Genomic DNA, 26,973 nt, shown 5'->3' on the forward strand with positions numbered 1-26,973 from the left:
CAGTTTGGTAAGCAAACCAAAACTAATTTCCCTGAGAAGGAAAGATTGGCTAGTAGGCCACTTGAACTTGTCCATACTGATATATGTGGTCCAACTAGGAAAATGTCACCTCAAGGTGAAGAATACTTCATATTGTTCATTGATGACTTTTCAAGAATGTGTTGGATAGGACTCATGAAGTATAAAGATGAAGCTTTCGAAAAGTTTAAATCATTCAAAGCCTTGGTTGAAAACGAATCAGATCGCAAAATCAAATGCCTCAGATCTGATCGAGGAGGAGAATTTAACTCAGAAGAATTTTTCGATTTTTGTGAAGAATATGGCATAAGAATGGAATTTTCTGTTGCAAGGACACCTCAACAAAATGGAGTAGTGGAAAGTATGAACAGAACAGTTCAACAAATGGCTCGTGCTATGCTCGATGAATCTGGAACTCACACAACCTTCTTGGGTGAAGTTGCATTTGTTGCAGTAACTATTCTTAACAAGACAAATGTCTGGGTAAACGGCACTTAGACTCCTCATGAACTTTGGTATGGTAAGACTCCCAAAATACTTTAAAATTTTTGGAAGCAAATGCTACATTAAAAGGACTGATGAAAATCTTGGCAAGTTTGAACCTAGAGCAGATGAAGGCATTCTCCTTGGTTACTCTCCCCATAGCAAAGCATATAAGTGTTACAATAAAAGACTTGGAAAAATTATTGAAAGTATTGATGTAGTGATTGATGAAGAAGGAAATACCTCTAGGCAGGAAAGATCTGAAGTTTTCGAAGATGATAAGGACTATCCATCAACGTCAAATTAGATTCATGATGAAGAAGAAACCCATGAGGCACCAGAATAACAAATAAGAATAGAAGAAAAGACTCCATCCAGATACATTCAGAAGAATCATCCAGAATCTCAAATTTTGGGGCAAAAAGAGGTAGGTATACAAACAAGAAGAACAATTGCAGAAGCTTCAAGCTATTTGGCATTGCTCTCCTCCATTGAACCACAAAATGTAAGAGAGGCATGCAAAGATGAATGCTAGGTCAAGGCAATGGATGAAGAACTTGAGCAGATTGAAAAGAATAACACTTGGGAGTTGGTTCCTAGACCTAAAGATAAGAATGTCATAGGGACAAAATGGATATTCAAAAACAAGTTGAATGACAGTGGGAAATTTATTAGAAATAAAGCCAGACTTGTTTGTAAAGGGCATTCTCAACAAGAAGGAATTGACTTTGAAGAAACTTTTTCTCCCTTTGCTAGACTTGAGGCCATCAAAATGTTCCTTGCTCTCTCTAGTTTTCAGCAATTCAAAATATTTCAAATGGACGTGAAATCCGCTTTTCTAAATGGAGACTTGGATGAAGAAGTGTATATTGAGCAACCAGATGGGTTTATCCTTGGAAATTATCCAAAGCTTGTATGAAGACTCAAAAAGGCTCTCTATGGCCTTAAATAAGCTCCAAGGGCTTGGTATTATCGCTTGGATAAATACCTCCGTCAACAAGGTTTTATAAAAGGATCAATTGATAGCAATCTTTATATAAAAATTGACAATGATAAGTTTCTAATACTTGTTGTGTATGTTGATGATATCATCTTTGGTAGCAATGAAGAAGACATGAGTCAAAATTTTTCCTTAATAATGCAGAAAGAGTTTGAAATGTCTATGCTTGGTGAGCTCACATATTTTCTTGGTTTACAAGTCCAACAAAACAAAGATGGCATCTTTCTATCACAAACCAAGTATCTCAAGCAGATCTTGAGAAAATATGGGATGGAGGATTCAAAACCAGTATGTACCCCTATGGTGACAGGATGCGGCCTCAACGCAAATAATGAATCTGAAGCAGTACATCAACCAACCTAGAGATCCATGATTGGTAGTCTACTCTATCTAACAGGTACCCGACTAGACATTATGCATACAGTGGGAATAGTTGGAAGGTTTTAGGCAAATCCAAATGAAACTCATCTTCAGGCAGTTAAGAGAATTTTCAAGTATCTTCAAGGAACTCAAAACTATGGCTTATGGTATCCTAGAGATACAGATCTCACACTTCATGCATATACAGATGCAGATTGGGCAGGAAGCGTGGATGACAGAAAAAGCACTAGTGGTGGTGCATTCTTCATGGGTCCTAGATTAATATCTTGGTTCAGCAAGAAACAAAGTTCTATTGCTTTATCTACAGCTGAAGCAGAATATGTAGCTGCTGCATCTTGCTGCACACAACTCCTTTGGATGATGTAAACATTGTAGGATCTTCAAATCACTTGTACTCCACCTATATCCATTTTTTGTGATAATACAAGTGCTATCAGTATCTCAAAGAATCTTGTCATGCATTCAAAGACTAAGCACATACCGATCAAGTATCATTTTCTTCGGGAACAAGTGCTGGAACAATAGGTCAAATTGGAGTATGTTCCCTCCAAGGAACAAGTTGCTGATATTCTCACCAAACCACTGCCTAGGGAGACATTTGAATACCTCATACAGAAGATGGGGGTAGTTGATGCATCATCTTGCTATTGAAACCTGTCTGTTTCAAAGAAATGTGGTTGTATGCGAGTTGCATGAGGAGGATCCGCGTACATATGCTGATTTATGTAGATACAGTTGCGTATATGGTGGTTTGAAGGAAATCAATGGGGACAGACTTTGGTTGAAAAGAGTCTGATAGGGGTCTAACAGAGACCATCTAGCACAATTTCAGGGGGAGCAGATAAAATTCTAATAATGCATTGTTGGTATTACATTAGAAGCTCTTGGTTCGAGTACACAAGCTGTTTTGGGTTCAGGTGGATCAGTTGCAGAAGGAGAACAGAAGGAGAACATGGTTGCTGATCTGAATAGTGCTGTTGATATTAGTTATTGGTGACTTTCATAGTCTTGCTCTAGATATTTCATCTCTATGTCATGTATATCTTTTATTATTATCAAGGTCATGTAACAGCCTATTTTGGTTTCCCCACTATGCCTGGGATGAATGATGTAATGTACTTGGTTATCATATGTAAATTTCTGATGTATCCCCACTTGGTTGGGTGATAGATGTATGTATAGAGTCTTTGATGATAGGAAGGTCAGTTATGATGTATGAGTCATGGTTCTTCTTGAAAAACATCCTTTTGCAGATCTTGCCTACAGTCAGGGGGAGCATGGCTAGCACAGCAGAGCAAAGATTTTAGCATGTACTCACGGGGAGAATAACCCTTTGCCCATCATGACAAAGGGGGAGAATGACTTTGAGGATCTTGAGGTTGCCATCAAGTCCAAAGGGGGAGATTGTTGGCATTATGACACAGGTTTGGCGCTATGGCATAGGTATTGTCCTTGATGGCAACTCACTCTAGTGACAGATCTCAGTTCAGGCTCTCAAAATGAAGGAAAAATATATATATGCAGGCTCATCGTGACCAAGCCACATATACATGCTGGTTATTTGTTCCAAAGACGCGTATGCATATGCACGCACTTTCACGTAAGGAAAAGCGCGTACATGTGGGAGAACTTATGTTTGGTCTGTGGTATTTAGTCCTTGGTATTTGAAGCTATGGTTTTGGACCATGGTATCTCGTCCAAAGTGTTGATCCTAAGTATTTGGTCCATGGTATTTATTTTTTATGGTTTTGGACCATGGTATTGTGAAAGGCCTAAGACTATAAAAGAGGAAGGAGATCATTAGGCAAGGTCACGATCTGAATTATTGAATATCTGATAAAGTGCTAGATCTGGAATACTGGTGATTGGGTTATGGTGCAAATCTAGATCTGAATGAAGGAGGAACCTAAGCACAAGGAAAAGGATAAGTTCTATTGATGGGTCAAAATCTTAAGGCTTGAATAATAGTATCTTTGTATGATTTTGATCTATTATATGTGGCACACGCTTGATCTATAAATCTGATAATCTGGGTTAACTAATGTCTAAATATTTGAAGGAGTGAATTATCTTTATAGATCTGTATGCAGGTTCAGTGAAGCGAAGGCGCGTATACACGCTATTTCTGTAAGTCAAAAGTGCGTATATGCAGGTTGGTCTTAACACAGAAGCATATGCACGCAGGTTTCTGAATATTGAAGTAGCGTACGTCTCTTAAATTATGTTCTAGCTACTTCTGTTGATTACTGCAGTGATCTGGGTTCAGAATTGGTGTATGGTTATTGTTACTATGTTCTGGGTATAGCTGTCAGAGAAGTATCTATTTGATTCAGTTTTGATTGGTGAAAAGGAGATTGTTTGATGCGAAAATTCTTGATGTTTGATTGATGTTATTCATGGATCCAGTCTGAAAATTTATGAAACGTGGTCCCTGGAAGAAAGAGAAGGTTGTAGCCTTTTGTAGGTCCGCACCTATGTACTAGTACCTCATCTAGTACAAGAGCTAAGGGGGTTGTAGCTCCCTTCCAAGAGAGGCTGGAAAATGAGAGAAGGTTGTAGCCTTCTGCAGGTTGAAGCCTCCATACTGGTATAAGTCTACACCAGTACAGAAACATTGTAAAAAAAAAATTCTAATTAAAATAAGGTATAGACGAATTGCAATAGGTGGTTTTCACCCACATTGGGTTTCCACCTTATATCTTGTGTTCTTGCGTGTGATTGTCTTATGCTCTGTCTTACTGTTCCTGGTTACTGTTTATATGATTCTAATGCATAGATTAATGATCAACATCTATAGAATAAATTAAATTATAAGTCTGCATGGTATACGCTGGTTTCCTTATCTGTAGTTGCGTATATACGCGGTTTTCTCTAACTAAAGTAATGTATATGATCTGGGTGTGAAATAAAAATAATTGACTTGATAATATTGATTCACCCCCCCTCTTAGTATTATTTCCAAAAATATGTGAAACTATATGATCTTGGACTCCATTTAGGATTATATTCTTCACCTTGTCCATATATTTCTTGTATTATTTTAGTTGATTTTCATCGATTAGTACTACCACCATGCTCTCTGCAAAAGGCTTCATTCCATGTTCATATAACAGGAAGGATATCCTCGCCTTCTAGATGACATCGTTGGAGGCTCCCTCAAACCTATCCTTATCTCTAAGACCAATTGTGGCCATCTCTGAAATTAGAACATAAATCTCCTAGAGTGGGAAAATCTACTTGTAGCTATTACCGACTACAATTGGAAATTTAGATTTCTAAACTAGAAACCCTCTAAAAGAGATTTCTACTTGTGTGCTTCCTTTTCCACCCAACGTTAATTCTGCTACTACAAACTATTGCAAAACCCTCTTGTGGCTGAACAAGGAATGTTCTTAGTGAAATCTGAGCTATTTTTTCTCCCTCTGCCTACTAGAAGCGTTCAACCTGGCAACCCAATTTCTACAACTTTGCATTGAAAAATCAATCTACCCAACAATTCGCACTGGCTGGCTAGGTATTGTGTAGTCCTTCGAGAATTTGTCCTATTTCTCCCTCTAAACAAAAAAATTTATTCTTTCGCTCCTCATCTTCCTCATCTGATCAAATCCCTCTAATACCATGTGAAAATTTCACTACTGAAATTATATTGTAGCAATGAATTAATTCTTATAACAAATAAATTAATTATGTAGTTTATTGATATGGAAACAACAAATCAATCACATTTCAATCTTCACAAATAAAAATATTCTGAAAGATAAACTAGAATCTGAGAAAATACTGCCACACACACACACACACAACAATATAACACTATTAATTTTTGACAAAAGTCCCTAGAAATACCTAATGTGGGAAACTTTGTGTAGAATCTGAGGGTTTCTATTATTAAGTAGCAGTGTGAAATTTTGAGTACAATTTGATGCCAAAATATGGAAGTTTTACAAAGTAAAATACTGGCAAAAATGTTATGAGGAATCTTCCTCACCCTAGAACCAATTTGGGCTCTGTCGGCTAGCTCCAAGTGATTCATCCAAGTTGTCTTGTGCAAACCTTGCGTCACCCTAGCATAGAACTAGAATACACATTTCATAGACCAGCTACTACTCAAGCCATCCTATCTACGGGTGACTGAGAAACTACCTCTCCAGCACTCTAGAAAATCTTCTCAGGCTTTGGAACTAAAAAATATATTCTCTTTAGGAAACTCGAATTTCACTCTAGAGACTTCTTCACAACCCTTATGTTAGCCTCTCTGGGGTTATCTTTGCCTCTCTGCAAGCTACTCTTTGGAACTTGAAGACTTTATCCTGACTCATTGTCTTTTCCCCTCTTTGTCTTTGCTTCCCTTCTCTGGATCAAACTCTTTTGGCATAATGTCGCAGCTCTCTGAAAAATCGAACTTCCCAAGGAAATCAATCTCAAGTTTATTCTTCCATGTACCCATCAACTTATTCTTATAATCTCAACGTGGGACTCCAAAAACCAATATTAAAACTTAACCAATGGTTGATATTATTTCCTAGTCGATTTGTGTAATTTTTTAGAGATATCGTACCTTCCTCAATTGATTACTGTTAATTAATCATTTTCCCCAAGTTAGACTTAGGAAAAATTGAATTACTGATTATGTAACTTAATTAAGGCATCTCTAGGTGTACTTTCCTAAAACATTTTTTACGTTATGGAGTCCTAGTGTTTCTTAGCCTCTCTGACAACTATCAAGACTAGAAAACCATCCAATGCTACAAAAACTAACACAAATATGGGGATGCAACAATTTTGTTGAGTCTTAGTTTGTGAGGAGTAAGGAGACAAGTGCCAAAAGTTAATTGTGTTTATATTAGAGAAAAGGGTTGAGACTAGAGCTTATCGAACAATGGAGATGTAGAGATGAAGGGAAGGAGTTTATACAACAACATATTAGGTTTATATTTCTCAGCATATATATTATCCTTTGTTTTCAATCTAAAAGTTTTATGACAAGTAGAACAATGCATAGAACATGTACTATCATGCATTCATAAGAGGTTAGGGCCTCTTGGCAAGTGGTGGCTTACTATCTGAAGCGGGGTGGGGCCTCCTATGAGTGGGGTTCTTACAAGGAACTTGATGTAATTAAGTGGGTGCTTAATTGAAATCATAATAACAAATAGATTGGTGGTTTTCTCCCTTTATGTTTCCACATAAAAATATATGTGACAATATGTGTATGTTTGTCAAATGATGAATTGTGTGCTCATGTGAATTGTTTGCTTTACTGCACATTTATATTGTAGTCTAAATCACTTTACAAATAAATAGCAGATGTTAAAATAAATATAATAATTGAGTTTAAACTTTAATTGCCTCAATATCATTGATTCACCCCCTCCCCCCCCAGTAATTCCTCATTCTGATAATTTTTATTAGAGCCAAGTCCCTTTAGGAATAGATTAACCAATGGAAGGTCAATCCATAAGGAACTATGTATAGGCAAGAGAGTCAAGATGCTTACTCAAGTAAGATAACAGTGTTCAATGGGACAAATTATGCTTTTTGGAAGGTTAGGATGGAAGCCTATCTTATTTCCCTCGGGGTAGATCTTTGGAGCTCTATGCTGGTAGATTGTGATGTTCTTAATGTCCTCCCCATATATCCATATCGTAAAAAGGTGTATGGAAATAATTCTAAAGAAAAGAATGTGATTCTCTTTGGCATCAGTCAATATGAACTTATAAAAGCTATGCATTGTAAATCTGCTAAGGAAGTATGGGTCAAGACCAATCAGAGTCATGAAGGAGATGATAAGGTCAAGCAAGACAAACTTCAAACCTTCAGAATGAGGTTTGAAATTTTAATAATGAGTGAATAATAAACAATAAAAAAATACTTCCTCAAAGTTGATGAAGTAACCAATATGATTAGAGGACTTTGTGAAGCTATCAAAGAATATAGAATGGTTCAAGTGTATTAAGGTCTTTTCTGATGACATTGAATGCAAAAATATTTAGCATTGAAGAGATGTTTGATATGAAAAGTATCAAAATGGACTAGTTTCTTGGTAATCTCACAAGCTATGAGATCAGAGCAAGAAAAGAGAATTCGGAACCACAGGAGGAAACTTTCAAGGTCTCCAACAATTCTAAGGAACATAAAGATCATTGAGATTTCTCCAGATGCAAATCTGATCAAGAGTTGGCTCACTTTTCCAAGAAACTGAAGCGTGGCTCTGCAAAGTATAAAGGGAATTTCCCTTCAAATGCTTTGACTTGGTAAGAATCAGACATTTTTTGTCTAAGTTCCCTTACAAAGAAAAGACAAAAAAGGAAGATGATCAGAAATTCAGAGGAAAATCTCAAAAACATTAAAAGAAGAGGCTCTCTAAGAAAAAGGGCCTCTACTCCAAAGAGGATAGCTCAGCCCCAGAGTTAGATAGAAAAAATTCATCAAAGGATGTATCAAATGAGTGGTTACTCATGGCATTTAGAGCTCCAAGAAACAAAATATTATAGAATTTGAAGAAGAATAAGGAGTGGTGGACTTTTAAGGGAACTCATGAATGCTCTAGATGAGTTAAAGAAGGTAAAAAGAAAGAAAAATCATCTAAAAGAGCAGCTCCAGCGTGTTGAAGAAGGTATTTATTACTCAAAAAATGAGAAAATTTTTTATAACAAAAAAAAAAAAAAACCAACTTTGAAGAAGTCATTAGAAGAAAAGACAACTTAGCTCTTCGACTAGAAGAAAAATAAAAAACATGTGAAAAACTAGAAGTAGAGAACATACATCTAAAGTAGGAGTTAAATAAAGTTAAGAAGGAGATGATCCTAGAGACATGAGAACAATATTTTTTATCCCTGAAAGTCAAATTAGAAGAAGTAAAACTAAAGAAAGAAGTTATTAGTGATATTAAGTCATGAATTGGAATAAAATTGTCAGAGCCTCAAGGCATAAATTATCTCTCTGATTATGGACCTTCAGAGACTGGAGACTGATAAGGGTGGAAATGAATTTTTTTTAGAAGGGACATTAAATCTAGATCATATTCTGAACAATCAAAGGTCTCTAGAAAATAAGACAGCTCTGGGATATTCTAGAGCATATGAGTCTTCTATGAGAAACATGAACTTCAGGTCCACAGGATTTGAGGAACCTTAGATCTATGCAAAGGTACTTCAAGAAAAAGGTAATATATAAAGGTAGCAAGCAAGGGAGGTTCCCATCACTAGAACAAGAATTCCAACTTCTCAAAGGAGGCTTACCAAAGGAAAATGATTCAATCAACAATACAACAAAGTTACCTTCATGTACAAATTCGTGAACTTTCCAACTTCAGGTACTCTAATTTATTTGATGGTAATTTTTATAAATGTCATATCCTTGGATATAAAGTTATTGATCATGGAAGAGTCAAAGATGAAAGAGATGAAATTTTTAGACTCAGTAAGAATTATAATTTTAGGTCTCAATACTCTCCTCCCATAAATATAAATCTCTTCTCTCCCCTGATGGATGAACTTGAATGCTTCAAATGTAATAATTTTGGGCACAAGACTAATTAATGCATAAGAAGTTTTGATTATTAATCTAAATCCTAGAATGCTTGGCAGCCGACCTTTCCAAAATATAAGAATAATTGGAAGTGTAAGTCTTGAAAGAACATGGATTGTGGACTTTCTCTTTCAACACATGATGAAGAAAAAAATCGTATGTGGATAGTGGTTGCTCCAAGCAGATGACTATGGATAATAGTAAATTCTTGTCACTAAAATAGAACAATAGAGGGAACAATGTCACTTTCGGCAAGAATGTTCCAACACGAATTAAAGGAAAGGGCATAGTCAGTTTTGATAGAAGGACTAAAGCTCAAAATGCATTGTATGTAGAGTGTCTTAAGCACAACTTGCTTAGTGTGAGTCAAATGTGTGATAATGGCTATAACGTGACCTTTCGATTCAAATACTATGAGATCTTATTTGAAGAGAATAGGAATTTGGTGGGAAAGGTAGTCAAAATGCATAATAATGTATTCGTGTTTGATGACTCTAGAGAAAGAAGCTACTTGAGCATGAGAAAAAAAATCATGGTTGTGGAATAGGACATTTGGTCATATGAAATTTGACAGTCTAGTAAAAGTTAGCAAGATAGGAGAAGTAAGAGGATTTCCAAGATTTTCAAAGTTTGATAATTCAATTTGCAAGTCTTGGCAATTTCTTAAGCAGACAAGGACTCAGTTCAAAACAAAGGAGTTATCATCGTCTAAACCTCCAGAGCTCATTCACACTGGTCTCTAAAACACAACCACGACAAAAATATCAAGAAGAGAAAGGTATTTAATGTTACTTATTGATGATCCTACCAGAGACATGTGTATAATTCTCTTGAAGGAATAATCAAAATCTCTTAAGCATTTTGAGACATTTAAAGCTCAGGTAGAGAATAAGAAAGATCTAAAGATAAAATGTTCGAGATCATATAGAGGTGGAGAATAAACTTCAAGAGAGTTTGAGGAACAACATGAAGAGCATGGAATAAGGAGGCAGTATTATGTGCCCAAAAATCCACAATAGAATGGAGTAGCAGAGATAAAGAATAGAAAAATTCAAGAGATGGCCAAAGCTATTATGGATTAAGCAGATGTACATCACACCTTTTGGGTAGAAGCAACAAAAGTAGTAGTGTACCTAGCAAACAAAGCACAATTCAAGGCTAATAGTGATGAAACTCCTTACGAGTTATGGAAGGCAATACCTACATCAATGAAACACTAAAATTTGTTTGGGAGAAAATTCTTCTTCAAAATAAATGATAAAAAGCCTAGAAAGTTTGACTGTCATGCTAATGACGGTGTATTTCTTGGGAAATCAGCCTGAAGTAAATGATACAAATTCTACAACAAAAGGACAAAGAGAGTTGATGATTGCAATGATCTATTAGTGGATGAAATAATACCACACTCTAAGTCTTCAAAAAAAAACATGAATCCAGATGGAGAAGAAAGTTCAACCACCATATTCTTAGATCAAGCAGAAACAATTACAAATGATGAAGATGAAAAAAATAAGTACAACATCAAGGGCCAAAAATCCCTCAAGGTATGTACATAACAAACATCCAAAAAGACAAATGATTGGTGATTAAATACTTGGTGTTCAAACTAGGAGGAGATTCCTTGGACACCCAAGTTGCGCAAACCTTTCTCTAATATCTCAAATTAAGCCAAAGAATCTTAGCCAGTCAGTTAAGGATAAGTCCTAGGTAAAGGAAATGAATGAAGAGATGGATAAAATTGAGAATAATGCCACTTGGGAGCTTTTGCTAAGGTCCAAAGATAAAAATGTCATAGGCACCAATCGGGTCTTGAAAAATAATCCAAATGTTCAATGTCAAGTGATTAGGAACAAGGCTCACTTAGTCTTCAAAGGATATGCCCAAATAAAGGGAATATATTTTGAAGAAACCTTTGCACCTATAGAAATATTAGAAGCTATCAGAATGTTTCTTACTTTTTCCAGTCATAAAAACATCAAGGTGTATTATATGGATGTGAATTCAGCCTTTCTCAATGGTTATCTAGAAGAATAGGTATATATTGAGCAACAAGAGGGGTTCATGCTCACAAAAAATCAAGGGTTTCCATGTAAGATGAAAAAGGTGTTACATGAACTCAAACAACCCCCTCGACCATGGTATGCTAGATTGGATAAATACCTTTAGCAACAAGGTTTTAAGAGGGGCAATCTAGATAGAAATTTGTATATAAAATTTGAAGATGACCACCTATTGATTGTGGTAGTGTATGTAGATGACATAATTTTCGGTAGTGATCTGGAGTGGTTGGGACACCAATTTGTAAAATTTATGCAAATAGAGTTTGAGATATCCATGATAAGAGAGTTGTCCTTTTTATTAGGATTGAAAATTTCTCAATCAAAGGATGGATTTTTCATCTCCCAATCAAAATATTTACGAGGAACTCTAAAGAAAGTCAGACTAAAAGATTGGAAGTAGGTTATCACCCCCATGGTTATAAGCTATAAGTTATGCATAGAATACGAGACACCTCTAGTAAGTTAGACTGTCTAGAGACGATGATAGGAGGATTGTTGTATCTCACAACGTCTAGAAAAGACATCATGCAAGCAATAGGTTTGGTGACCAGATTTCAAGCCTGCACCTGTGAAAGTCATGTCATTTTAGTTAAAAGTATTTTCAGATATTTGCAAGTCACAATAGACAATGGGCTGTGGTATGCTAGAAGAGAAAGTTTAAATTAAAGGCTTATACTAAATTTTATTGGGTAGGAAACATTGATGACATGAAGAACACCTTTGTTGTAGCATTACTTCTAGGAGATTTCTTAGTTTCTTGGGTCAATAAGAAATAAGACTCCATCTCTCTATTCACTATTGAAACAAAGTATATTACAATTGCCACTTCCTGCTCACAAATTATCTGGATGAAGCAAACCTTCAAGGACACTGAGTTAGAGTTGACTTATCCAATTCCAATAATGTGTGAGAACACTAGGGCTATAAACATTTCTAAGAATATTTTCATGCACTCAAAGTCCAAGCATATTACTATCAAGTTTCATTTCTTAAGAGAACAAGTTATTACTAGTTTTTTTTACTTGAATATGTGGCCACTAATGGATAACTTGTAGACATCTTTACTAAGTGATCCAAATTTAAACGAGAATGCAACAAATTACAGATATAACCATACATATAGAGATGCAGCAAAAATAATACTTCATTTCATTACTGTAAAATACTGAAAAATGCTTACAAACAGAAATGGAAATAAACTAGCTAGGGCGATGGTAGCTTATTTCTGAGAAGAGATGTGGTGGCTACATGCCTCTGAACTGTGTTATAATGAGGCTTGAAGGCCTATTTATTATTGAGAAATAATGGAAAAACCTAAACATCCAAAAACCTAACCCTAGAAGATGAAACGCCAAACTGTAGGCCCCATTTTAGTAAATTGGTACATCAACTTCCCGAGGTCGTAACTCTAGCATACGATCTTCGTTTGACATGCACAATATATTATTAGAAAGACATATCTAAGAACTACTACTTTGGAAAGAAAAACATCGGTCCATGGACCCGTGTTGCTACCAGTTTTCCCAAAAAACGTCGTTTAGGGCCTCAAAAGGGCTCCAGAAGTTCAGGACTCGAAAAACTGCTAAAAGTAGCAAACTGTGCTACAATTAAGGAAACTAAAAATCTGAAAGAAACAATGGCAGGGTTCCCAGTGGACTTGGTAGGTGGCCACCAAGATCCACTTGGATCATTCCTCCCCCTTTAGGAAGCAATGGTCGCCATTGTGTTGAGTTCCTCCATGAGATGAGGAAACTTCTACTGAACTTGGTCCTTGCTGAGCCACTTGCCTTGGTGAAGTAGTTGGCCTGCTTTGAAAATTCGATATAGTTGGATATTCTGCTGCCGAGTGTGCTTGATCTATGTGTCCATGATCCGATCAATTGCAGCTTGTTCCAGGAAATCTGGATTTAACTCTGTGGGTGTGAGTTTTTCTGCAATGTCAGATGTGTCTAGTAATGGTGGAAAGTATGGCCGAAGGCGGTCCACATTGAACACTGGGTGCAGGCCAAGGAATGGGGGAATGTTGAGCTCAAATGCATTGTCTCCCACAGCCTTGGTAATGGTGTAAGTGCCATATCGGAGTGGTCTGAGTCTTTGATAAGTTCTAGTAAGGTGTTCCTTTTACAAATGCAACCATACTTTGTCACCCACCTGAAATTTGTGTGGCACCTAATGTTCATCATGTCGCTGCTTGTACTTGGCATTTGATTTCTCCAGAATTTCATGGACCTGCTGGCAAATATTTTGGATGTGCTCAATGAAGCTATTTGCCTTATCTGTTTCACACTGGACATGAGTCGACTCTGCGTGAGTAGTTGCAAATGGCATGGCCACATCAATGGGACATAGTGGATGGAATCCCAAACCCATCTGAAAAGCGCTCTAGCCAGTCGAGTTATGGAGAGCCCGATTGTAGCTGTGCTGAAAATAGGGGAGTCTCTCATCCCATGTGTGTGGATGCTTTGAGTTGTACATGCGCAAAATGTGTACGATCATCCTATTGACAACCTTTGTTTGGCCATCAATTTGAGGATGGAAGGCTATGGACTTAGTGAGTTTGGTGTCCAGCATCAACCAGAGACTGGACCAAAATGTACTGAGGAGCTTACTGTCTCGGTCTAAGATTATATACTGTGGGGTCCCAAAGTGTACCCACACTCGTTCAAAGAAGAGTTTAGCAATGGCTTATTTTGTGATATTCTTCTTGTAGGCCAACATAATGGCCATCTTCGAGAACTTGTCGACGACCACAAAAACACAGTCATTTCCATGCTTAGTAGAAGGAAGGCTCGACGTGTAATCCATGGAGATGGATTCCCAAGGTCGACTGGGGGCAGGCAGCGAGTTGTAGAGGCCTTGCTCCTAGATGGCCGGTTTGGAAATGGCGCAGGTAGTGCATGATCTGATATACTTCCCGAAATCCTGTGGAAGATTCGGCCAATAGAAATAATTTTGTCATACTTCCACCGTTCTCTCGACCCCGAAATGCCCAGTAGTGCGACTGTAGTGTGCTTCCCAAATCATCTTGGCACGCTCACTTAAAGGAACACAAAGGTGACCTAGGTGGCATAACAGGGCATCTTAGAGGTGAAAATCTAGAACATGCTGACCCTCTAAGAGCGTTTGGTATGTGTGGCCGAATTCTGGGTCACTTTTGTAGAGAAGTGGCCAATCAGAAGTCTCGTGCCCACAAGAGTTGAGCACGGTGGTTAATGCCATGATCAGTGGTCAACTGAGGAAATCTACAACATTATTGGTGCTTCCCTTCTTATACTTGATATTCAAATGGAACTGTTGTAGGTATGTGGACCACTTCTGATGGCGATCATTCTACAATGTCTCTTGGGTTTGTATGAACTGCAGGGGTGGTGGTTTGTGTGGACAACCATTTCCTTCCTTAAAATGTAATGCTTCCATTATCGACAGGCCTGCACAATGGAATACATCTCTTTGTCATAAGTAGGGTACTTCCGGACTGTGTCTAAAAGTGTCTCACTATGATATGCTTCTGGATGCCCATTTTGAGTAAGGACTGCCCCAATAGCATAGTCAAAGGGATCTGTCTTGACCTCAAATGGTTGTTGTAAGTTCGGTAATGCGAGCACTAGTGCTGAGCAGAGGCGATCTTTCAATTCTGTGAATGCCTTCTGTTGAGATTCAGACCAAAAGAATTTTTCTTTCGCTCCTCCCTTGGTGACTTGACTCAAGGGCCATGTGATATGAGAAAATCCCAACACGAACCTCAGGTAGAAGTTGGCAAGGCCTTGAAAGTTGTGGAGCTCTGTCAGAGTGGTTGGAGATGGCCAATCCCGAATGACTTAGATCTTGGATAGATCCACATGCACACCCCATTCATCAATAATGTAGCCCAAATAATAAACTTGGGTCATGCCAAAAGTGCATTTCTCCAAATTGGCACATAACTTGTGTTGCTGCAGTGTTTGGAGAACCTGTCGGATGTGGTGGAGGTGCTCTTCCCAACCCTGGTTGAAGATCAGGATGTCATCCAAGTAGACTACTATAAATGAGTTGGTGAATGGCTGCAAGATGTCATCCATTAGCCTCATGAAGGTTGCAGGAGCATTCGTCAATCTGAAAGGCATAACCAACCTTTTGAAAAGGCCCTCCTTCGCTTTGAAGGTAGACTTCCACACATCGGAGGGTTCGGTTGGTACCTAGTGATATCTTGACTTCAAATTGATCTTGCTGAAATAATTTTCCCCCTTCAGTTGGTCCGGAAGGTCATAAATCCATGGGATTAGGTACCTATTATGGATAGTGATCTTGTTCAGTGCCCGATAGTCAATACAGAGTCTCCAAGTCCCATCCTTCTTCTGTACCAACACGATTGGGCTCCCACAGGGCGATGAACACGGACAGATGTGACCTTTCTATAGCAACTCCTGAATCTTCCTCTTGATTTCATCGTTCTCCAGAACAGAGCACCGATAGATTGGTCCATTGGGCAGCGGCACACCTGGGGTCAGATCAATGGAGTGCTTGAGCTAACAGTGAATAGGAACCCCTACGAGGGAGGTGAAGATGTCCTCGTACTCCTCCATGACCTTGTCCATCTATATTTGTCATGTGGAGGGGCCTTGTCTGGAGGTCGTTTCATCAGGAAAACAAATTTCCTGGTTTTGGAAACAAGCTTATTGCATTGGTTTGCAGTAACCAAAGGGATGGCAATAAGCGGTGCAACCTCCGATATCTTGTATAACTTATTTCCCAAAGTAATAATAATAGCACGGGCCCTTGATTCATACATAGCATGTTGCTTCCACAAGTATGATTGTCCTAATAATACATCACAAACATCAAGGGGATAAATGTCACACAATACCTCATCCGTGAAGGGCTTGATGTTGTATGGAAGGTGACATTGCTGGCTCACGCGAAGATCCCGTCCTTGGTGAGGCCACCCGATGATGTATGGTTGTGGATGTGCCATGGTCGGTAAGCCCAACTGCTTCATGACCTCTGCCGAAATGAGGTTCTTTTGTCTCCTACTATCGACAATGAATTGTAGTGAGGAGCCCTTTACCCACATCTGGGAGTGGAAGAGACGCTCCTCCTCCTCTAGATCTTCGGGTTCCCCCTTTTCGATCTTTACGGTGGCAACAGTGGAATTGGGCTCCACATCAATAATATGCTTCCCTTTTTCATTCCCCTTGTCGGGTTCTAACTCAGAGTCAGAACATGCATCTGATTCTGAAACCTTCAGCTCGGCCACCAGTGACTACTTGGCCCGACAGTCACTTGTGTTGTGAGTGGAGCTGTTATGGAACTCACACAACTTTCTCGTGTCCTTTTTCAGCTTCGCGACATTGTTCTTTGCTTGCAGCTTTGGTGGGTTGTCTTCGGCTGCCTTGCATTGGGTTTGTCCTTTTTTCTTCAATTTGGGGGCACCTTTTCCTTGCTTTGGATTCGCAGATCCAAAGTCTCGCTTCTTCTGTTTAAACTTTTGCTCAATATTGACAACATATCGATATATTGTGTCGAGCGAGGGGATGTTTAGGAATTCTATTTCTTCTTGGATGTACTTGTGCAGGTAGCCACGGTATTTGAGTACCAAATGCTACTCTGGATCCTTGATACCCAACTTTGTGTGAAGGGTATGGAAAATATTGGTAAACTCCGGCATGTCTTGGTCCCTTCCTTGCTGCAGCATGGTTCACTTTATGTATTGATCGTCATAGCTTCCAACAGGGTAGTACTGCTCCTTGATGGCAATTCGGAATGAATTCCAAGTGGGTGCGGCTGAAAATAGTGAGGTTGTACTTTCATCCTTCTCCTCACAGTAGGTTTCCCACCAGTCCTTGACGTGGGGGGTGGCTTTGAAAAGAGTGAAAGTAATATTTTCCTGGCTGGAAAAATCATGAACACAAAAATACCCTTCTAGCAGATTTAACCATTTATCTATGGCGTCTGCATGTACCTGACCCTCAAATCTGGGAAGGTCAAAGTTAAATTGTACCTTAAAGGGTGTGGCGCTTCCAGAGTAGCTGCTGGAAGTAGATGTGTCACCCCTGGGTAGTCGTTGAAGGATCTGGGCAAAGTTGTCCATCATCGCGTTCCTTTGTCACTTGACAGCCTCTTCGAGCAAGATTTTGATATGATCTCTTGCCCCCTCGTCTTTCTTTTCATCCTCCATGGGAAGCCATTTGGATTTGTGATCCTAGTCTTGCAAAGGTTTGACCAGTTCCAACCCTAACTCTTTATATCCCGACCTCGTTGGGGACATGCAAGGAAAGATAGAGAAAGAGCAGACCACTTTGATACCATTGATCTGGATTTAAACAAGAATGCAACAAATTACAAATATAACCATACATATATAGATGCAACAGAAATAATACTTCATTTCATCACTGTAAAATACTGAAAAATTCTTACAAACAGAAATGGAAATAAACTAGTTAGGGCGATGGTAGCTTATCTCTGAGAAGAGATGTGGCGGCCACATGCCTCTGAACTATGTTACAATGAGGCTCGAAGGCCTATTTATTATTGAGAAATAATGGAAAACCCTAAACATCCAAAAACCTAACCCTAGAAGATGAAACGCCAAATTGTGGGCCCCGTTTGGGTAAATTGGTACATTAACTTCCCAGGGTCGTAACTTTGGCATATGATCTTCGTTTGACGCACATAATATCTCATTAGAAAGATCTATCCAAGAGCTACTACTTTGGGAAGAGAAACATGTTGCTCCCGTTTTTCCCAAAAAACGTTGTTTAGGGCCTCAAAACGGCTCGGGAAGTTCAGGACCTGAAAAACTGCTAAAAATAGTAAATTGTGCTACAATTAAGGAAACTAAAATGCTGAAAGAAACAATGGCGGCGGTCCAAGTGGACTTGGTGGGTGGCCACCAAGATCCACGGGGTCAATAAGTCGCTTAGAAGAGATCCCTTTGTGTATCTTCGACATTAGATAGGAGTTGTGACTCTTCCTCCCAAATGACTCAATTACAATGAGTATTGGCAGCTACTCAACTTGAAGGATCAATTGAGGAGTAGGCTACAGTGTTTCAGGGGGAGACTTCAAAAGGATCATTTTCCATAATTAAAAAGGGGGAGAAGATTAGTAATTCCAAGGGGAAGAACAATGATGAAGAAAACCATGCTTGGTTTTAGGGGGAGATTGGTTTGTTTCCATCAATGCTAAAGAGGGATATTTTTGGATAGTTGGCATTGTTTGAGTGGTCGGTGGCACCTGGTATGATGGAATTGATGTCAACTAGACTAGCATTAAGGTTCAAAGCAGCAGATGTTAGCATTGATGAGCATGTTTTTAAAGGGGGTCCCATGGTTTCTTTAATCTTTTGTAGAGAATCATCATAGTAGTCAGTTTAGTGGAGAAGCCATAAAACGATGACTATGATGTCTGGGGACTCTCAGAATTTGGAGGAGATTATATATTAAGAGATCAAATCAATTTCTTCTGAAAGTGACATAGTTGGAAAGTGATTGGAAAGATATTTCAAACGATATGTGGAAGTCTGCAAATGGACCCCTAGATAAAAAGTTATGGTTAGTTAAATTAAGGACCTTAACCCATAAGGAGTAGTGCCTAGAACCCCAGAAGGTGTGAAAGATCATAGATTTATTTAAAATATTTACAGATGGCATTGACCTGGGGTAGTGAGAATAGTTCCCGAAATCTGGAAGCTCAAAACCTTGTAAGGCCCAAGAGCCCGAAGGTTTGTTTAAATGTGTTACAAAAAGGTGGGCATCTAGTCTCTGACTCTATAGTAGTGAATATATATAGATGAGTGGGGCTGACTGATAGAGTCCAGTATGGCATACAACATGTTGATAGGTGGAAAGTGGGCCAAGCCTAAAATCTCCAATAACAAGGCAGAAAAGAATAGTAGTGGCATAGCTAGAAAAGCACATAGGTGGGTGAGGCTAGAAGCTTGGAAGCTTGTAAGGAATAGGAAGTTCATTTTATAACCTATTACGGGCATGCATGCATTCAGGCTCTAGCTTTGGAAGGGCTAATAGACTGGAAAATAAAAAAGTGTTAAGATTTGAAGGCATGTGATAGAGATCGGTGACGAAGTTTTTGATGACATTTTATACTCCGTCAAATATCGATATGCATGCCCAAGAATTGTTTTTTCAAAGGTTTCATGTGTTTTGGTGGCCAAGGCCTTTGAGATATGAATAAAGAAAAACACTCCAGGAAAGAATTTAAAAGGCTTCGGGCCAAATATAAAGAAGATGGCCCCAACACCGATTATGCACAGTCTCTAGTGTGGCATGGTGGGCGAGAGCCCAAAAGCTCAAAAGCACGTCAGTCTTGTGAAATGGAATTTAATGAAAAGTTACAAACATCAGGGAATCTTGGATCTATCTCAACATCTCTTTCACATATGTGCCATATTTGGAAATGCATCATAGTCATGGATAAGTCAATATCTTTAGGAAACAATATACAAAATATATATGAGTTAACAACTAAATTAATTGCACAGAGAGGGGTTCGTTCCATTGTATTACTATGGGCTACTAAAACAAGCCTCCCTTGTTCTCACTTTCACACCATGAGGAATTAAATGAGGAATACGATTCAGGGACAACATATAAATTAATTTATGGAATATGATGATGTGTTGTAGTCGAAGATATAGGAGAGACATACCTTGAGCACATTCTAATATTTGTGGGCATTTATAAGTTATGGAGTACCAAGTTATCTGCAGACAAACAATTCAATAGAATTACATGTTGAGTGTGCAGGGTTGACTGCGATTTATTTCTCAGTATGAGGAGACATATTGATGCCCATTCTGTGATGGTTGAGTTAGTAAATCCCATTATCAGAGTGTAATGCAGTTACACTGGCTCTCTAATTTGACGGAACAACAACATGGAGAGCCATATAGAAACACACTTTCAAGCGCTAGAAATGGAAAGAGTAGATACTGCAGAGGTTATAGAGACAACATTGATCATTGTGCAGAAGAAGAACAAAACCCAGGATTTTCATTGAGAGAAGAGGGGGATGTTGTAGTTTTGTTTAGTCTAAGTTAGTGAGGGGTAGAGAGTTAAGTGTTGAGATTTAACTGTGTTTATAGTACAGCAGAGGGTCGAGGGTAGAGTTTGTCAAGTAGTGGCGCTACAAAGCTAAAGGGAAGGAGTTGCTACATCAAAAAATCATGTTTATATTTATAATAATATGTATTAGAATTTGTTTTTAGTCCGAAAATTGTATGAAAAGCATAACAGTGGCTAGATAAGGTAGCAACCTACATCCATAAGAGGTTGGTGCCTCTTGGAAAGTGGTGTCTTGTTATCTAACGGGGGTTGGGGCCTCCTGTGAGTGGGTGCTCGCAAATAAACTTAATGTAATTAAGTTGGTGCTTAATCTACATCATAAAAACAAATAGATTGGTGTTTTCTCCCTTTGGGTTTCCATTTAAAAATATCTATGTCAATATGCGTGTGCTGCTAAACTAATGAACCATGTGTTCATTTGAATGCTTTTCTTTACTATACTTTTATATTGTAGTTTGAATTACCTTACAAATAACTATAAAAAGTGAAAGGAAATATATGAATTGAATTTAAAGTTTAATAACCTCACTGTTATTGATTCACACCCACACCCCCCCCCCCCCCCCCCCCCCATGTAATTCTTCATTCAAACACAATGTTGTGAAGCCATCACCAATAATTTTGAATACACCTATATATAAAAGAAAAAAGGGAAGTATTATTTCCATGTCAGTATGAAGAATTTTTTTTATTGCATTCATATGTAATAAAGGAAGAAAAGTACTACATAGAATTTATATATCAATTTTATAATATTTATAAATAAGATTTTTAGTTGTTCTCGTTCCAACCCTAGATAAAATAAAAGAGACAATATCAGTTTAGCCTACTCTAAATAGGGTTTAGTAGTTATACTTAATGATCATGGAAAACCTAAACAATTAATTAATAAAAATCTTTAATATGAATGTACATTAAACCAGGACCGAATGTTCGAGTCAGATAATCAAACTACCCAATAGATATTTAGTGCATGCATAAGTATCAAGAATGGTTTGGCTAGGACTTGTGACAAAAAACCAAGAAGAAGGAAAGAAAAAACTTGCATACTTGGAACAATTAGAATCTAAATCTATAAAAATTGCTCCTCGAAAAGCTTCAAATAGTTTAGGAATGACCTGCGAAAAACAGGGTTAAAGTACAATGAAGCAAAGAAAAGAAAAACAATTAAAAATTTGAATGGAAATAGGAAAACAGGTTTTATTTTACTAAATTTAATTGCAGAGGAGATATTATTGCTCCCTAAATTCTCAACCCCATCATTAATCCCTACCATGTAAAGCACAAAAAAAATTGAATAAGCAGTAAAATGAAATTAGTTGAAAACTATCTAGAAGAACCTACCTTCAAACACCATGGTAATTTCCGAAGTATGAAAAATTTGTTCCCACTGAAATTAGGTACTTAAAGAGCCAAAGCAGTGAGGGAAAGGAAATTCCATTGCTAAGAGATATGTAGAGCTCAAGAAAACAACCCTATCAAGAAATGATGACCGAAATGGAGGGGATGGTATGATGGTTATCCTAACCAACAAGGATAATTTGTTAACATCGTTGGATCATCAATAAGAACCCTCATTGTTCCTTTCACATTAGTTATGTGGGTGAGGTGTGGTCGAACATTGTATGGTAACCACGTATAAAATTGGGACCCATAGGAAACATTTACAATATCATCAAAGTGGAATAACATGTTGATCATTGGTTGTCATTGATGTCAACCCAAGTAGCACTAGGGGCTACCCTGATCTTACATGGGCCTTCTGACGTCATTGAATAGTAAATTGGTTGTGGTGATTGAATAGTCAATAATTAATAATAAAAAAAAAATCTCCTAAAATCCCTCCAATTTTCACTTGTTGAGAACCCTCTCAACTAAATACATTCATATGTATAGTTACCATCATATCCTCCTCTAGTAAGGATTTTGTGGCTTCAAACAGGTCATCGTGCAATTTTCGCTATAACTTGTTTGTTATGAAGCTTCAGCGGTTGAAATAAAATCCATCTGAGAAGAACTCCTGATCAACCTCGTGAATGAATTTCAGATCTTGGTTTACTATATTTTCATAGATATGATCCGAGTAAGTTAGGTTTTTTGCATTTTCCTGACTTCCATGTCAAACAAGGTCGAAGGTCGCAACAGTGACATGTGGCACTTCAAACAAGTTCACTATACTGAACTAGTTTATAATGAGGTCATCATGGAAGATTGGGCATAACTCTATTTTGAAGAATCTAGTCTTGATTAGACCTATGGGATTGGAAAGAGAACTCAAAGTGCTACCACAGGACAAAATTTCAAACCATGGAGATCTAAAACTACATAGATACAACAGATTAAATATCGAGCTTCTAGAAGGCAAGAAAAAGCATGCGTTATGGGATCATTGTAGTAAGGATCATACATCAACAGTCAAGGGTAAGTCTCCTACAACAAGGTATCTATTATTAGTGTTTACATTCTAATTTTGAGTATCATCTCTGGCATATGTTTTTTCAGGACAACGTAAGTATATACAGGGTCTCGTTTATATCTCTGTGTCTCTATATGTCACAGTTAGTTTTGATACCACATTTCAGATGTCCTATTTTTGATACTACACATTTGATGCTACACCAAATCTGCTAAATCTATATGATGTTGTAAGTTCATGTTACTTGCCTCGTCATAGTTGATAGAATGTTCTCTGTTGTTGTACTTAGAACTTGGTCCATCACAAGTCTAGGGTCTATCATCATTTTTTGTTGTATATATCTTTAGGTTAGTTTTGGATATAGTCTTGCATAGAGTCTAGGGCTATATCAAGAGTGGCAATCTTTGTCTACTGCTTCAACAAGTCAACAACAAAAGTGACAAGCACACTTCATGTACGCATTGTAATTGTAATTTTTACTTATTCATTATTATGCACTTACATGTGTTTTGTAGGAATAGGTAATTTGAAGGGTATTTTGTTTTGTTTTGGGATTGGTTTCGCGGGGAAAATTTTGCACGCAGATAGAAGAAGATTCAAGTACAACATCGAGCAAGAATTGAAGAGAAGAAGTATCAAATCAAAGGAAGCATTGCAGCGAGACACCCTTGAAGACATGACAGCCATCCAGATAGCATGAAGTATTGTTAAGGCCAAGAGTCATCATTGTAAAGTTGTGAAAGATGTTGGGTGTGGAGCCTGATTATCTTCTTTATTCATAGGTATCACCGCATTGGACCCCATTTCATAATGTGGCGGCAACGGCGGACGTAATATTTACGTTGCAGGGGGGTCCACGGGGGGGTGACTGCATCCTTTGGGAGCTCCCCTCCGGAAGGGGATCGGGGGGTAGCATCCCCAAAGCTAAAAATAGATGTAAAATTTCCTTGTAAAATGTTTTAAGTTCGTAGTCAATCTGAGTCGTTCATTAGGCGGAGATTTGACTATAGAAGTTATGTTTAATTTAAGGTTTTTTGCCCTAGAAGGTAACCCCTCGCTATATATGAGGGAATTGTATTGTGTCTATGTAGATTTGTATTCTAAGTGAAAAAGGGAGAGGAGATTATCTGAGAGCAAAGAGGGAACTACAACAGATCTATTGTAGGTTGTATCTCTTCAGTTTGCTAGATAATATAAAAGGAAGGACCGGTTGTTTCTCTGTGGACGTAGCCAAAATTGGGTTAACCACGTATATCTGTGTCTCTCTTGTTTTATGTGTTTTCTATGTTTGTATTTCTGCAATATATTTTATTTGTTCCGTTGCTCTGTAATTTATAATTTTCTAACAAAAGAGTCATTTATAAAAGAGTCATTTGTAAAGGAGTCATAATTGTAAAGTTGTAAAAGAGTCATCATTCTAAAGATTGTAAAAGAGTCATTTCTAAAAGAGTCATTCTGCCTAGAGTCGAAGAGGCAGTGGTGGGAGGTATATGAGTCAATGTTGGGATGATGTCATGGTTGGGTTGCAAGTCATAAAGTGATTGGGTATTTGGTCAAGTACACGAAAATCATTATACATATTATTTTATTGTGGATTGTTTTCCCTAGTTTATGAATCCATAATATTGTCTTATTTCAATCATTATAGGGTGGTAGGGAGGTGCTACGCAGGTGTATGAAGTCGCCTATAGGTTTGGGCATGTGAACCCTTCAGAGTGGTAGGGTGGTGCTAAGGTAAGTTGTAGCTTGCTACGGCGTTGGGGCATCCATTCAGTTGATTAGTGAAGAAAGCAGGGAATTGGGGTGTCCTTCTAGTGGGAGCTGGAGAAGAATGATTTTCTAGAATTCTGGCAAGTTGTTGCTTTCATTCTAGTTGGGGCTAAAGATTAAAGAATTTATTAATTTAGTGGTTTTTGACCCGGAGGGGGTTTTCCACCTAAAATTCTTGTGCCTACTGTGTTCCTTTATTTACTGTTATTACTGCATAAACATTAATAATAATTGAATATTGACTAATGCTCTCAAAAGATTTAAATGTGCTAATTTCTAAGGAATAATGATTCACCCTCCACTCAGTATTTCCAACAATTGTTATCAGAGATTGGTTCCTTCAGTAATAGCTTAACCGCCGGAAGGAAGTTCTTAAAGCATAGTGATGGGAAAGTCAAAGAAGCAGGTTGCAAGGATTTCAAAGGAAGGTACAGGTACAACAAAATCTGAAGAATGTGAGGATTGTGTACCAACCCCTGATTTTGATGTAGATAATTATTGGATATGGGAATCCAGGATGGAAGTACATTTGCAGGAACATGGAGTATGGGAATCAATTGTTTGTGGAGAAAGATCTACTGACGAAGCTAAAAGGTACAATTCAATGGCCATGAATGTAATTTTTAATGCTTTTCCAAATTCTGTGAAAGCAAAAGTTTGTCAATGTTCAACAACTAAAGCTCTTTGGGAAAAGCTTCATAATCTCTATTCAACAAAGCAATTAGGTCAAGATGTTATTGAAAATTCAGATCCTTCTGATTATGATGATGAAATTGGAGAAATGAGTAAGACAAAGTTTCAAAATCAAGTGATCAAGGTGATAAAGGAACTCAAAAGTCAAAAGGAATAGGCAAGACTTTTGGAAGAAGAATTGAAGACAACAAAAGGACTCATCAAAGAAAATGACGAGTCTGAGAGGATGATTAGTAGTCTTAGAACTCAATTGGAAGAATTCAAGAATATAGAGACATAATACCTCAAGAGAGAAGTCAAACATAAGCAACAAGAACTTGACACAGCGTTTACAGAGATTAGCAGTCTCAAACAACAAATGGAGGAAGCATAAATTGAAAGGAGTGAATCTGATCAAAGATACATATATGCATCTGATGAAAAGAAAAAGGACTTTGTAACCTCTTCAGCTGAATTAAGTAGGCTCGGGATTGAAAATGAGGAGCAAAAGGAACATCTATAGGTTCTCAATAGAGAAGTAGAAAAGCCCACTCTTCTCAAGCTACAGGTTGAGGAGGCAGAAAAAAGAAGGGATACCTTGAAAGGATGGTCTCAAGAAGATATTTCTCAAAAGCAGGAAGAACTTGATGCAACCCATGATGAGATAAAAGAAACTCAATGGGTCGCAAAAATAACACTTGCAAGATAATATAGATGAAGAAAAAATGAAGGCAATTAAAGTTGGTAAAGCTCCAATTGATTAAGGTAGAAGCTCCACATCTTCGCAGGATGACTCTAAGAAGGAAGTTGATCTAAGTGAAAAGACAAAGAGGAATGGTGCAACTCGAAAGAATAAGACCAACGTAGTCAAGAGAAAAGGATGACAACGGACTACAACACTGACTCCAAAGAAAAATGATAAATCTTCCAGGTATGTTTGTTTATTTAATGGTTATTATTTTTTGTGTCCTAACTATGGACATATGGACAGGGATTGTAAAGTCGTTGATAGGTACAATTATCAAGGACCATTGGATCAGAATGAACCATTTAGGTATGCACATTTATTTAGTGGTTATTTCTTTTTATGTGATAACTATGGACATATGGCTAGGGATTGTGAAGTTTTTGGTAGGTACAACAGCTATCGGAAAAACCCTTGAAGCAAGTTTGCAGGATCACCAAAAAAAATCCTCTATGAATGACATTGAATGTTATGAATGTCATAGCTATGGACACATAGCTCGTCACAGAAGGTACAAGATGGAATCAACCATGAATGAAAATCTTGACAACAAGAATAAGAAGGGTTGGAAAAGAAAACATGTACGAGATGAACAAGTACAAGATGAGCAAGAAAAGAAAGAAGCCAAGAAGGTCTCAGCAATTTTGCTTTCAGGATTCATAGTGGGTCATATAGAATCAACAATTCCTTCATTTAATGACTCGAGTCAAGATGGTTTGTTACATGACTCACTATTATGAATGGTTCATCTCATGGACTCATTGAAATTTGAAGAGGATTCTATGCAGCAATATATGGCACAAGTGTAAGATTTAAAGATAGATAGATTGAACAAG

The sequence above is a fragment of the Pinus tabuliformis genome, chromosome 2_1 (genome assembly GCF_031772625.1).
Source record: "Pinus tabuliformis cultivar Carrire ecotype Pingquan chromosome 2_1, CPIR1, whole genome shotgun sequence".
NCBI lineage: Eukaryota > Viridiplantae > Streptophyta > Pinopsida > Pinales > Pinaceae > Pinus > Pinus tabuliformis.